Here is a 16,144-nt window from a genome sequence, read left to right as displayed (position 1 = left end):
TCTTTCATGAGTTTTGACACATAGATGCTGCAACTGTCTTGCTGTAAAACGAAATCATTCCCTATCTCTCTTCTTATCCTTGGTAGGGCTTTCTCACCCAGCAACTGTTTGTAGCTTTCACTGTTCCGTCGTCCTTTCAGCCACTCCAACCATGTATTTTCATTAGCAAAGATCATACCCCAACCCATAACTCCTCTTCCTCCCAATCTGTCGTTTGTTCAGTACAACAGGCTCACCCCTTCTCAGCCAAGTACACCATCCATCTGACCCATCAAACTTGAAACGCTTCTCATCAGTAAATATAACCTTCTTAAAGTCAACATGCTTTGTTAACCACCTTTTAGCACTTTCCAGTCTTGCTCCTTTGTGTTTCTTTGTTAGTGTAATTTTTTTCTTAGCCTTTTTCATACTTCAAACCAATCCTATGCAACATTCTTTGTACTGTTTGGACATTTACATCCAATTCACATTTCTTCCTCACTTTTCTTGCTGTAACTTTTTCTCCGGATGTCAAAAGCCATATCACAGTCTTCTTCATTCTCCTTTCAGTCCTCTTGCCAATTGATCTTTTCCGTCCTTTTTCCGCTCGGAGTTTGTCTTCAGCATGTATTCGATCGTTGATTTCGACAGCTTCAAATCTATGGCGATCCTTCTGATGCTGAGGCCATCTTCTCGTTTCTTCCGTGCCAAGCAAACAACTTCTTTTGAATGCATTTTACCTCATTAAACTTAATTGTTTTGCCAGTAGAATAGAACAGATAATTGATTCTAATGATAACAGCTAAGTTATACAAGCAGAAAATTTGCATACAGCAGCATATACATTAACATAGCTCTTAATCAAATAGGATTTTTTGTCATGTCCGAAAAATAGAGCTGTGCAAGTTTTTGCAAAAATCACAAAAAACTAAAATTATCAAAGCCAAACTAAAAAAAAATGATTACACTAGTAGTGGATTTTCACTTCTCAACAACGTACTTACAATCTCAAAAGTTTTTGGCACTAGTAACCACCTTGAAGTACTTTTTTCAAAGTGTCTGAAAAATATTGTTGGGCCCCTGTAATTACTTAGGACCTCTTTCCAGTCAAGGCTGATGGAGTACTAGCATGCTACCCCTCCCATGGATTAAATAAAGGGTTCCGTTTTAAATTCCGTGCAGCTTCCTAAGTTCAACAGAAATATTCCTGAGTTCGAAAAGATACACCTGAAGAAGGTCGGAAGTGACTGAAACATTGGGAAAATGATACTCAAAATGAAAGCAGAGCAGTAGTCTGAAAAATCCAAATAAGATTAAGGGTAGTATATATATATATATATATATATATATATATATATATATATATATATATATAGAAATGGTAATTAATAAAAACTGAAAAAAGTGCTCAATACTGTTGTAGAGCAAATATGCATTTTATTTTTTATTACCGTATCTTTTTGTTAAGTTACATTATTGTTTCAGCTACCCGGCTGTTTTTTTTAGCTGTCTGTAGCTTCCTCAGACTTTTACAGAAATGTTCGTTATGATGGGATGAAAGAGTGAATGATGTAAGGGGAAGGGTGCGAGAAGAGCGGAAAAAAGAGGAAGGGAACAAGGGGGGGAAAGGTGGGAGGGGGTGTATGGTATGTCGGTAATGTTTTAGTTTTGGAGTTTAAGGACCTTGTGGGGGAGGGTCTGGGAAGTTAATTTCTGGTGTGGCTGAGGGCATAGGGATACATGGAGGGGGAAGGGGGATATGTGGGGGTAGGAGGAAGGGGGTTACTTTAAAATTCGAGTCTTAATGTTAAGGTTTTTGGCATCTCGTTGGTGAGATGATTTCTTGATAAGTATGTCTTGACCTGTTGGGTGTTCGCTTAGGTTCGGAGGCGGGGGGGGGCTATGATTCGGTTTATTTATTTGGTTTTTATTTGTTGTTAATTGTTTGGAGAGGGTTAGTTAGCGGCTGCGTGCGCGAGCACACACATGCGCACATACACACGTATATACTTAAAGAAACGTTCACATGTACACATACATCTCCGCCCTGGCATGCAAATACATGCACATATGCGCGCATGCATGCATAGACACCTGCACCACTCCCGCTGACGTCAAATTTTCCTTAAGAGAAAGATACGGTAATAAAAAATAAAACGTATATATATATATATATATATATATATATATATATATATATATATATATATATTGTATTTTTTGGAGGGAATTAGACCTGGAGTCTAAAGAGCAGAGTTAATTTTAATGTATAAGTAAATATATTAATACTTTTAAAAGAAAACAATGCCCATTGTACTGTAGATATATAATAAGCTCAATAGATATAGATATCCTAGAGCTATATTAATATTGAGTAAAACCATTCATAATCGTGAATTAAAAATCAGTTTCAAAAGGAAAAAACAAACAAAATCAACTCGATTGTACGATCGTTTCGGAAACGATGCTAATTTTATTGAAATTGATAATAAGTATTAACAATAATTTGACAGAAGTTTTGTTCTTTAAACACATTAGTCAGCAAAAATAGAGGTGGGGGAAGAAATTAAATTTTTGAACCCTATCATAAACCAAACCAATTTGTACTATATGTCCATAATGAATCAACCATCCTAGGTTAGTATTGAAATCAATAGTCCCTAATGTCTCTTTAAGAATATCTAGATTTTCTTCTAACAAGCTATATTTAATAAAAACACAGAATACTACAATGAGGCTCTTAAAAACTCAGGATACAAAACACAAATTAAATAAGACTGATACAAATTACATAGAAAACTATAACAATGATAATAAACCTAGTAAAAACATAATAACCTATAATATGGCCATGTCAACCTACAAAAGAACTGCAAAGAATAATCAGACCAGAATACAAAACCACATTAAACTACATGCATCAGCCATTAACACCAATGAAATCCAATGCCATATCATTAAACGTAAAAACAGACATAGAGAAACCTTCTGGTTTAACCCTCCATACTCAAAAAGCGTTAAAACAGACATAGCCAGAGAATTTTTCAAAATATTAGAAAATAACTTCAAAACCCCCCATAAGTATGTTAAAATTTTTTTAGCAAAAACACGATCAAAATATCTTATTCAACAATGCCAAATCTGCATCAAAAAATAATTAGTAACAACAATAAGAAAATTAAGAAAATACAAAATACAAATATACAAACTCTGACAAGCTGTAACTGTAGTAGAAAAAAACATGTCCTTTACAAGGTACTTGCAATTTAAAAAGTGTAATTTATAGCTGCACAGTATCAAAAATCCCAAATGTAAATTCAAATAATAGCAACCATATAAATCTTTTCACACAGACTAAGACCAGCAATGATTAATTATTAATGAATAACAACACCCCCATTCATTAACCCATCTGACAGTTTAATACAACCAAACGTCTTGCATAGCAATATCACTGTTAATCAAGCTGAAAGCAACTATTACAACTCTATTAAACAAAATGCAATATACTTTGGATCTACTTCTGGACTTATAAAACACAGAATCTCCACACATAAACACTCTTAAAGATCCTTAAAAAAACAGACAACTTTAGCGAAATATATTTGGCATCTTAAAGATATGAATATCCCCTTTAATTTAAAATAGAAAACACTTGGCTCTTGTAAAGCATATAAGCCTGGTGACAAATTCTGCATCCTTTGTAGATTTGAAGCCCTGACTATATTAAAATTCAATGACAATATATCCACTCTTTTAAACTGAAAGGACGAGATTTTTTCCGGTTGTATTCATAAACGTTAGTTGAAATTTGACAGATTTAAACCACCATAAAATAATAAAAATAATCTGATTATTAATCTGATTTTAACCGTTTATAATTAATAATTTAATAACTATTATTATTATTTTACTTATTTTATTAGTATTATTTATATTGCTATTATTATCATTATTATAACTATTATTATTTATTTATTATAGTATCACTAAGAGTAATATCATTACTATTATTGCCGTTATTTATTTTTACTATGTTAAGCATTACAATAAATAAATACTTAATCCCTAGAATAATTAGAAGTTATCTCCCTTTTTTGTTTGTTTTTTTTTCTGTTTTTTTTTGTTTGTTTTTTTTTTTTGCTGCTGCAAATTGTCTACTTATTACATGTAGACAATGTGTAAGGAGAGTCCTTTAAAAATTCCTGCGCCCTCTGTAGATGTATAAGGAAAATCCTTTAAAAGTACTGCGCCCTCTGTAGATGTATAATGTTGCAGCAACGTAAAGCAATTCAATAACCAGTAAACACCGGTTCTGCACGGAATCCAACTAGCAAGGTGCCTAGACGGACGCGAACGGTTACTCAGAACGGACCCAACAACGGTAAGATATGCTCACACGGCACGAGAAGCAACAGCAACACGATTCCCGACCAAGTCAATCATCGCTCCCCCAACGTCTTTCAATCACCCGCTTTTATGGCCGTTGTAGGCCAGCTAAATTTGCATATTGCGAGAATTCATGTGACTTTGCGAGATATCATCCTTTACAAAAGATGGCAGCCGGCATCTTGATCTTTCTTTATCTATTTTCGGTCGGCGATGCCGAGCCGGTCCCGAGGTAAGGCTTTCCTTTTCGTGCGTTTCTCTTACGCACCCACACAACACACAAACACGCGGGCGCTTGTCTCCTGGATGCACATTACATTACACACACTCGTTTTCAGCACATATGCAGACATTTTGTGACGTGGCACTCCAATGACGGCCACATATCAACTTAAATATATTATATTCTGGCCTATACAAGATGAGTCAGCTCTGTAATTGAGATATCAGGCATATCGGGGTTCCAATACATGGTAGCTTCTTTCAGTCTTGACAGACTATGGATACCCACTGTAAGGGTGCCTGCACATGAAACTTTTGTGGTAAGAGTTGCGCAATCTTCAACCACACATCTCCTGAATCAACTTTGTTAAATATCAGTGGCAAGTGGAGGTTCAGGACGACTGGAAACAATGCCGACATAAGCGGAGCACATACAATGCCTAGAATTCCCAAATGGTCACAAATCTGGTACTAGTCAGGTTCAATGTTGCTTAACTTTGGTGATCTGATGAGAACCGGTGTATTAATGTGATTATGCCGTATATACACACATATAGTAAACATGACTGATCATGTACTTGTTTATGCAAGTCTGTTTGCAATTACTGATAAAGTGGCCTGTAAAGTGTCACTTGCGGTTAAACAGAGCTGATCTGAAGTCGGTTGCTGGCGATGAGTTTAAACTAGAACTTCAAAATAGATTTTTTTTTTTTTGTTTGTTTTTTATGGTAATCGCTCCAGACAAAGCATAAAGCGTCTGGATGTAAGGATCTAAAAAATAAGAAAAGTTTTTTTAATTATACTTCAAGGTCAAAAACTAGCTAGCGATATGTGTTAACAAAAATTTTAAAGACTGGTAAACAAGTCCCTTCAAGAAATAACAACACAAGCCAGATCATTTTCATCATTATAACAAATTGAGCCCCCCCCCCCACACACACACTGTTTTTTCGCCTCATGAATAGATTCTAAAGAAAAATGGTCCAGTAATTTTGTTGAGAAACTTGAGCCGTGCTCATAAATTATGTAAGGGAAAAAGATTAATGGTCAATGAACTACTTCCTAATCTGATTAAAGCAGCCATGTTCAGTAAGGCAGGTAGAGATATTTTCAGAGCAACAATACCATAAATTTCTGATAACTAGTTTCAAAAGATTGCACTTCCTATCAAAATTAAGGTTATATTGAAACAGTTACCTCTCAAAATGACTGCGAAATTTTATCGATATTGATAGTAGTGTTTGATTTTCAAAAGGTGGAGGGGCAAATTTATAGAAATGTTAATACACTTCTATATTTTAATAGAAAAGTAAAACCGTCACGCAAAATAATAAACCCTCTTTTAACACAACAAATAAAGGATTTATTTAAATGGGAGAAAGTTGAACTGCATCTAAGTAAAAAAAAAGAAGTTTTAAGCTGTCAAGGGTCTGTCAGCAGCAGTGAAGATCGTCAATGCATGAGTGTCCAGTGGACAGGGACAGGAGAGAGAGAGAGAAGAGATTTTGTTCTTCATTGTTTCCAAGGTTCTCTCTGCTGATCCACCCTAATTTTGAAAAGGGCTAAAGTAGTTTTTGAGAAGACAGATAAGATCAATGTTCCTTGCAAGCTGATTGGTCAGTGTGTGGCCAAATCGTCTATCAGAGACATTTTTCCACAAGAGAAAATAAGTCTTTAGTTATGACTTCAACAAATTGATACACTGCATTAATTTGTTGTTTGATTCTTACAGATTATATTTTTTTTCTTTTTTTTTTTTTTGCTTTTATTTTTCAGATTTTAACTAATTAACAAATAATTTAATCAAATGATTTTTATTAAAAATCTTCCCACCCAGACTTAGGGTTAGTGGTAGTGTTTATTACAAATAAAATATAACAATAATGGTGTATTCAATATAGTATTTTGTTGAAGAAATTGTCTTTAAGGTACAATTTAATTTGAAAAAAAATATCAGAAAACAGATTAATATTTGCAAAATAAAAATTAAAACATAAAACCAGAAAACAAATGAATACGGCGTACAAACTTACCCTTTTTTCACAGTATTGAAAAATCGGGAAAAAAAAATAGTTGATAACATTTGACAGCTGTTTCAGAAGCTAACCGCTTCAATATAACAAAAAATTGCATTTATGATGCTTTAAAAAAGATTGAAGAAAAAAAATAAATTAAAAAAAAAAAATAACGATAATCATTAACAATGGTTAGATTGAATCATTTATAAACCTGGCCACACCTGGCCAATTCGATGTAGGACGTTTCTAGGAAACGACAATGTTTTCATTTTAATTATTGATAACTACAACAGTATCTGAGGACTTACTTCACACACGCACATAGTCATAACATACACAATGTGCTCACCAACTAGTTAAGACGCTTACCTGGCCTTTGGGCCGAGATCGAAGTGTAGTATCTGAATTATTGTATTACCTTTATTCTTATCTTTTTTGTTTTTACATGCTAATAAAAAATGTTTTAAAAATTGGGTGCTAAGTAGGACGTCCTCAAGTACGAAAGGGCGAATGCGGTATTATGGTGAAAGAAGATTCTAGCTAAGAGAAACTTTTGTTTAGTTCTAAAGGAGTGACAAGAATGACCAACGACCCCCATTGTTTTCCCCCCTTTTGAATTTGCCTTGTGCCTAAGTTTTTTGTTTATGTTCATTTTTTGCATGAATAAAAGATTTAATATCTCAAAGTGTAGCATCTGTTCTTCAAATGCTGCACTTCAATTTATTGTTCTCTGTCAGTGGAGGAAAAGTTCTTCACGACTGAGACAATTTTTAATTTTTTTTCCTTTTCTCCACGTTAAAAACGACCCTGGTGTCTAACTCTGTCCTGTGGGGAGGCATTGTAAATAGGAACTGCAACAGTATCTTAGGAACTTACTTCACACACGCACATAGTTATAACATACACAACATGCTCACCAACTAGTTCTACTCGGCTCAGGACGAGTAACCTTAATTCCCCAACTAGAAAAGCTTTTCAAGACTTTTATGTCCTTTTACTAATATTGAAATCAACACAAAAATAATATTAAATCTTATATTTATAATGAAACGATTTTCATTCTAGAAAATCAATAAAATGTAAGGCTTAAGCATAAGGGGTCTTAATAAGAAATTAAAATTCAAACAACCTTGTTTAATTGGTGTCGAATAACTATAATTCAAATTCAATCCGAATCTGAAATATTGGAAGTTACAAATAGAATATTTTAAAGTGTTTTTTTTTTTTTTTTACACGGGCACAATCCCCCATTTGAATATTCAAATATTTGGGATTTGGTTGTTTTTTTTTGCAGCACATCAACCTTTTTCAGTTATTTAATGCTAAATCCGGTAATTTTGAAAAAAGTTTATGCTTTCAGTGCTGATAGTTATATCTTCAAATATTTATTCATGGTGTTTAGTTTGGTTGTTTTGTGGAGGAAAATTGTTGATTTTGTTTGTTTGTTTGTTGAGTTTAGCAGAATACCAGCCTGAGTGGTTATTTCATGCCGAAGAAGCTATTTTGTGAATAGTTGTTTGCTGTGTTTATGGAAAAGTTTTGTACATGCTTGGGGATGTTCATCCAATTTCATTTTTTTTTTTTCTGTTATTTTGGGTTTTTGGTTGGATCCTGGTACTTCGTTTGGTGTTATCGAATGAGGATCACTACAATGTACTTTTTCACTATGCTCGTAACACTAGTGGTTAACAAGACTGACTGACGACCTAGGTGTCCTAAGCTCAAATCCATTTCGTTCCACAAAAATCATGTTCACTTTGGATGTTGGCAACCTTTTACATGATCCCTTCTATAAGTACCAGATGTCTTTCTAGAAATAATTCTAACTGGAAGATTAGGACCGTTGGCAAGGTTTTTTGATTTATAGGGTTTTTGATTTATTTTTATTTGGGCTTTTTTATTTTTTCTGTCTTCAAAATCTTTCTTGGTTATGAGTTCAAATTTGTTTTTATTTTCAATTCGTACTATTTCTGTTTGCTGTTTGCTATACTGATTTTTCGAAGAAGGTTTTGTTTTTTGAGGTGGAGGGTTATTGGATTTGATAGTAGTGATAGGTAGGTTTGACATCTGGATTGAGGTTTTCTTTGGTCTGTGGTACCTTGAATTTTGTCAATTTGAGATTGCGGATTTTCCTTTAAATCTCATTTAGTTTCACATTTGTTGAATTGGTTAAATTTTTTTATTTAGTGTTTCTAGTAGTGATCGTAGTTCTTTCACAAGTTCAGACAGATTGTTTTGTGTTATTTCTTGTTTTGAAATCGAGTTATTCGTCATTCTGGTTATATTTGAATCTAGAGAACTCTCAACTAACCTTGTTGCTTCTGGGTGTGTTAAATTGTTGATATTTGTTTTTCTTTCTTTCTTTCAGACTTCACATTCTTTTGAATATTTTTGTTTAGAGTTTTCACATTTGCACATGGCAGTTCGCAATTAATGTGATTCTTCAATTTCGTCAGAGTTTTACATGTTGGTGGTCTAATAGATCTGTCTTTGTGATGCCCAAAATGTATGGCAGTTATGACATCACAGAGGGTTTGTTATGTAAACCTACTTTTCTATTAGGTATCCAATTTTTATTTCAATAAGAGGTTTTGGGGTGTTGAAATTTAGAATGTAAGTGTTTGTTGGAAGCATTTGGTTGTTGTTTTTGTTTTATTATTGTTATTCTTTGAGCATCTATGACACCTTGTTTCCTTAAGTTATCTTTTATTTCATCCAGCGAGCAAAGGGAGAGTTCTTTTCTTTTTTCTACACCCTTTGAGGAGTTCAAAGAGAAGCTGGGGTAAGTTTTTTATTCTAAGGTTGTGGATATAATTTCAGTTTAAAAGTGTAATTGCTGAGGATTTATTGGGAACTTCTATCAGAATGGTGTTCCATAGTTTTTTAATTAATATGGTTTTTTATTATAGATTTATATATATATATGTTTTTTTTTTAGATGATGAATGGAGATAATTTAGTGATTGGAGTGCTGCACTCCATTGACTATAAATAATAATAAATCTTGGGAATAGTTTTGGTTGGTTTCATTATCTGATTCTGAGTATGGGTTCTCCAAGTTGGATTCAATGTGACGTCTTTTATTTTTATTGGTTGACATGGATTTAATTTATTATACATATTTCACCTTCCTTGCTCCCCACCTGCCTCGGAGCCCAGCAGTGGGAAATGTTAGTGGGGAAACCCATTCGCTCTATCATTCTAGGGATACAAGGATAGTATACTCACACTAGTAAGTGGTTATTAGCATTTCAGGTTTCTTTTTGTTTTCCTGACCCATTTTTTTATGAAAACTTCAGTTATAACCACTATTTGACGTTTCTGAAATTTTGAGATAAGGATTGGTTATTCGTATTATTTGGATTCATCAGACTACTGTTCTCATCTTGAGTGTTATTTTCACAACGTTTCGGTCGATGTAACCTCCAACCTTCTTCAGGTGTATCTTGTCAAACTTGGAGATGTTTCTGTCAAACTTAGGAATTTGGACAAAATTTCAACCTTTACAATTGATTTTTCCAAGTACTCTAACCATTCCAAGTGATTTTTTCAAGTACTCTCACCACTATGCCAGTGGTTAGAGTATTCGGAAAAATCAACTGTAAAAAGTGATGTTCTCCTCAAGGTTGAAGGTTCAATCTTCAGTGTGGGCGATCAAAAAATACAATTGTGACTTACTTAGGACCTTTATCCAGTCATAGTTGATGGAATAAGATCATGCTACCCCCATGAAGTAAATAAAGGGTTCCACTCGTTTCGGTCGATGTAACCTCCAACCTTCTTCAGGTGTATCTTGTCAAACTTGGAGATGTTTCTGTCAAACTTAGGAATTTGGACAAAATTTCAAGCGGAAACCTTTACAATTGATTTTTCCAAGTACTCTAACCATTCCAAGTGATTTTTTCAAGTACTCTCACCACTATGCCAGTGGTTAGAGTATTCGGAAAAATCAACTGTAAAAAGTGATGTTCTCCTCAAGGTTGAAGGTTCAATCCTCAGTGTGGGCGATCAAAAAATACAATTGTGACTTACTTAGGACCTTTATCCAGTCATAGTTGATGGAATAAGATCACGCTACCCCCATGAAGTAAATAAAGGGTTCCACTCGAAATTCCGTCCAAATTCCCGAGTTCAACAGAAACATTCCTAAGTTCAACAAGGTACACCTGAACAAGGTCGAAGGTTACATTGACCGAAACGTTGTGAAAATCACACTCAAGATGAAAATAGTAGTCCGAAGAATCCAAATAATACAAATAATTCCTATATCCCATAAGCAGCTTTTCCTTACTAGTAGATTGACCCTTGTCATTGCCTTCTGATACTTATACTCTGTCTTTTGTTTGTGAATAAGAGTCAGACGATTTTGTCTGATGGTTTATGTTGTCTGAAGTAGATGGGTTACAGCATTACATGACGAGCCGATTGATCAGATTGGGTCTCTCTAACCACCCATCTAGCCCAGGTAAGGACCAAAGTGGTGAGTTGAGAAATGGGGGTGATAAACCCTGATCTGTAAGTCATTCAACCACCAGGATCCCGTCCTAATGCATCATGGGTCGCCACTCAGGACCAACAAGTGTCCTTACTCTTCAGGAAGGTATTCAACATACTGTGATGCCTCACTGACAAGGCCTCTGATTTGAAGAATTAATTTTACCCATCTTAGTAAACAAACATATATATATATATATATATATATATATATATATATATATATATATATATATATATATATGTTGGTTATATATATATATATATCTCAGTTGGTTACATTTCCGACACGTTTCCCAGCAAGATCAACATGGTTCACTTCTAGATCTCTTTCTGACAACGGTTCCCGATGACTGTACAACAAATGCCCACAGCCCACTCGGGAATGCTGATCACACTGTGATAATGGTAGAAATCAGCCTAAATTCTTGCCCTAAAACTGAAGACCCACTACTCAAAACAACGAGGTATTACAAAAAGGCTGATTGGGAAGCCATCAGGGAACTGATCAGAGATGCCCCATGGCAAAATATCTTTACTCTTCCAGCAGAACAGTGTACAAATGAGACCACTGAATGGTTCAAAACTGCAATCGAAGCACATATTCCCACACGGAAATTCTATAGCAAGCCCCACTCTCCCCAATAGTTTACTTCCATTTGTCAAAGGCAGCATGTGTTCCGCAGATTCAACCGACATAAGTCCAGCTTAAATAAACAGAAGTATATAGAAGCTAGAAATAATTGTAAGAGAGTGATAGAGACAGCTAAGACAGATTACTCTGAAACCACCAGAAAACACATCGAAGCACAGAAATTAGGAACCCGGGATTTTTGGAAAATCTACAACAGCGTAGTAAATAATGGACAGTCAACTATTCCCCCACTATCAAGCAATCATGAGGTTGCTTGCACGGCAACTGACAAGGCTACTCTGCTTGCAAGTCGGTTTGCTTCAAACTCCACACTGAACCCGGTACACCACTCCCTCCCTGATTTTCCTCTGCGAACAGACGCCACACTAGACGATTTGAAAATCACCCCTTCTCAGGTACATGCTATTATAAAAAACCTAGACACCTCAAAAGCATGTGGACCAGATCTCATCCCGGCTGTGCTATTTAAAAAATGCTCTGCCGAGGTTGCTCCAGTTCTCTCCAAACTTTACAATAAATGCCTTAATGAATATTGCTTTCCCGACTGCTGGAAAACCGCTTCTGTGGTACCAGTCTTCAAGAATTCTGGTGAAAGAACTGACCCACTAAATTATCGCCCCATTAGCCTCCTCCCGCTTTTCGCCAAAATATTTGAGTTCTTAGTTAATCAAGCCCTAGTCCAGCACCTAACAGCTGCTAAACTCCTGACTGACAAACAATATGGATTGACCTCCCTGATAAATTTGTTTCGGAGATGGGTATATTTGCCGATGACACCACTCTCTATAACAGATATGAGGGGAAAAAAAATGAACACATATCCAAGGAAATGGCAGAAACACTAGAGGATGACCTCAAATCTGTAGTGGAATGGGGACAAAAATGGATGGTCACATTCAATGCTGCTAAAACTAAGCTTGTTTCCTTCAATAACTACAATAAACCTTCTCTACCACCAATAGCAATGGCCAAGAACACATTGCCTGAAAGTACTTCTTTTAAACTTCTCGGCCTAACGTTTACAGGGAATATGAACTCAAATATACATTGAGAGCATTGCCAAGGTTGCTGCAAGGAAGGTTGGCTCCCTCTACCGTGCTAGAAAACTACTTACGCCTGACAGTATCTTGTACCTCTATAAGGCCACCATTCACCCATGTATAGAGTACTGTTGTCACATCTGGGCTGATGTATCTGCTGCTTGTCTCTTGCTCCTGGACAGGGTTCAAAAGAGAGTCGCCAACCTGATAGGTCCTGAACTGTCATCTAGGCTTCAGCGTCTGTCCCATCGATGAGATGTTGCATCCCTCTGCCTGTTCTACATATACTTTAATGGTGAATGCTCTGACGAACTGCAAACACTTGTACCTCCCCGGCGTAACTATCCCCGACAAACCCGACAAGCTACTAAGTCTCATCCCTTTACAGTAGAGATCCCTAGGTGCAAGAAAGCCTTTTACTCCAATAGTTTCTTCTCCAGAACTGCGGGTCTTTGGAACTCCCTTCCGGGATTCTGCTTTCCCAACTGTACTGATATGCAGAAGTTCAAGTGTAATGTGAACAAACATCTTTCTACTCATCTCCCTTCATAATGACCCTGCTAATTAAGTCTCTGATAGTAGCCCCCTGCTTCAAAGTGGCACTGTGCCTTGTTTGGGGTGAAAATTGAAAAAAAAAAAAAAATATGAGCAAAGCTTCCTAATGTTGTCCAAAGGATATAAATTTTAATGGTCAAGATTATTATATAATTGTCACTCTATCAATCTTCTCCCGCTCTTTGTATTATCATCCAATTTAGCAATAGTCCAACACTTTGTTAATGCTTAACTTCTTTATAACCCGTAGTATGGATTTAGCTAACCCGTTCTATTATTTATATCTTAATGATTATCTCTGAACAAATATGTCATACATTTAAAAGGCAAAATAATAGGACTTGATATAACTCCTTTGAAAACCTTCTCACAAAAATTTATTCATATGGTATTACTGGACGATTATTTAATATCATCAGACTAGAAGAAACGTTGCAGTGCCCAACTCAAAACCTAGCTCAAGACAGTGAAGCAAAATATTGAGCTGATTCTGGGCCCTCACCTTTACAAGGTTCATTACTGAAACCATGAATGGGTTGCACTCATAACGGGTCTTGGATCACTGTGCATGGTCAGCCAGTGTTCAGGACATGGTGAACTTATTAGAAAGAGCCAGCACAACCAACCCAGGGTTGTTTTTGTTTTTTTTTTACAAGATGATCACGACTTATCAAGGTTCGGAAGCCACTCAGGGATAAGGGGTATTGCATGTACAGTACGTTAGTGTGAGGATTTAATAAAAGTGTCTACTTAAGGGGGCGGTTCATCAGGAATTTGTTTACGTTGGACTTGAAGACATCTAGGTTGTAGTAAGGTGGGAAGCAGGCAGACAGAACAGAGTTCCACAGGCGTGCAGTTCTAAGAAAAAAGCTTTGTTCATGGAATCTACGTTTTGATTTAGGCACAGATAAAGAGTGGCAAAAATTTTTGACAGTGGTTTCAGCTAGACGGGTGTTTTTCGTGAAGGATTGGCAAGGGGGGACTAGAGATTGGAGCTCAAACAAGCACCTGCCATGGAAATAATGATAAAACAAAGATAGGCTCGCAACGTCTCTTCTGTGGGAGAGAGGTTGCAGGGAAGAGAAAAAGGCATACCCCACTAAGCCACTAAGTCTATTTTGTACTCTGTCAAGGCAGGATAGGCTGTTTTTAGTAGCTTCTGCCCAGATATGGCAGCAGTATTTCATCCTTGGACGTACTTGGTTTTTATATAGATAGAGAATTGCATCAGTAGTGAGATATCTTCTGGAGGGGTAGAAGGATCTCACCATCTTTCCAGCGACCTTGGCAACAGACTTGATGTGAGTGTTTAATTTCAGATTAGGACTAACGGTCAAGCCCAGAAGCTTGTCAAAACATGGGGCTTCTCCTAGACGAGAGCCATCCATTTAAATTGATGCCAGATGGGGATCAGAGCGTTGATGATGTAAAGATAGGAGCTTGGTTTTAGATGCATTAAAGGTAACAAGCCACGTCTTCCCCTACTGAACCACGTGCTCGAGATCAGAGGAGAGAGAATTAGAGAGAACTTTGTCATTTACAGCCTTTGATGTGTTGCCGTAGATGGTCGTGTCATCAGCATAGATGTCAACGAATGATTTAAGTATGTGTTTAGGGAGATCATTGATGTAGATTAGGAAAAGAGTTGGGCCCAGGATGGTCTCCTGAGGGACTCCAGCATTAATACTGCAGGCTTCTGATTTTTGTCCATCGACCACTACTCTTATGAGCCTATCAGAGAGAAATGATTTAATGATAGAGAAAACATTTCCAGTTATACCGTAGCTGGAAATCTTGTGAAGTAGACTTTTATGCCATACCTTGTCGAAGCTTTTGATATGTCAAGAGCAATTGCCCTAGAAAGGAAGCCTTTGTCAAGAGATTCACTAATCCTATGAGATAATGCCACAACTATGATCATGATGACCTTGATAATCAGATCCTTCTCACATTTCTTAATTGTTTGAGATGAGAATTGGTTATTCATATTATTTGGATTCTTCAGATGCAAGGACACATGCACAGTGGTTAGAGTACTTGAAAAAATAAATTGTAAAAGTGATATTCTCCTGAAGGTTATAGGTTCAATTTACCTCTATGCAGTCATGGCTGATGGAACAAGAGCATGCTACCCCGTGAAGTAAATAAAGGGTTCCGTTTGAAATTCTGTCCAAATTCCCGAGTTTGACAAAATACGTCTGAAGAAGATCGGAGGTTACATTAAAAGAAACGTTGTGAAAATGACACTCAATATAAGAATAGTAGTCTGATGAATCCAAATAATACAAACAGATCTTTCTTAAGCAAAAAAAAGATCCAGGTCATCCTCAATAGCCATATATCTAAACATCTATGTTAAATTTATATAAGAAAGTTTCATTTTTAAAATAAATTATCTCACACATAAAATTAGCAAAAATACTTGAAATTTGTTATATCCTAACATTAATGATATATATTGACATGAATGTCGTATTCTGACACCAATGTAACATTCTAACACCATGTTATATTCTTGCACCAATCCCAAATTCTGACACCAATGTTAAAACATTTTAATACCATGTCATATTGTGACACCAATGTTATATTTCAACACCAATGTCATATTCTGACACCAATATTATATTTCAACACTAATGTCATATTCCGACACCAATGTTATATTTCAACACCAATGTCATATTCTGACACCAATGTTATATTTCAACACTAATGTTATATTCTGACACTAATGTCATATTTTTAAATTTCAATACTATTGTCATATTCTGACATAAATGATACATTCT

At 35.8% G+C, this 16,144-nt stretch overlaps 1 protein-coding gene across 3 annotated transcripts in view; it reads right to left on the bottom strand.

The window, feature by feature from the left end:
- Positions 1–16,144, bottom strand: part of LOC145287941 (beta-alanyl-dopamine/carcinine hydrolase-like) — a 151,134-nt gene that overhangs the window by 99,027 nt on the left and 35,963 nt on the right. The window contains exon 1 of one of the 3 annotated variants that reach the window (XM_080135896.1): positions 6,624–6,752. The exons of the other annotated variants lie outside the window; for them this stretch is intronic. The gene's annotated coding sequence lies outside the window, so the exon portion shown is untranslated. Of the gene's footprint in view, positions 1–6,623; positions 6,753–16,144 lie in introns of those variants that run through there. 3 annotated transcript variants of the gene reach the window in all.

Source organism: Euprymna scolopes, chromosome 11 (genome assembly GCF_053919585.1).
Source record: "Euprymna scolopes isolate OS-2025 chromosome 11, ASM5391958v1, whole genome shotgun sequence".
Lineage (NCBI taxonomy): Eukaryota > Metazoa > Mollusca > Cephalopoda > Sepiida > Sepiolidae > Euprymna > Euprymna scolopes.
Note: the sequence above shows the minus strand (reverse complement) of the source record. Positions and strands in the feature narration are given on the sequence as shown.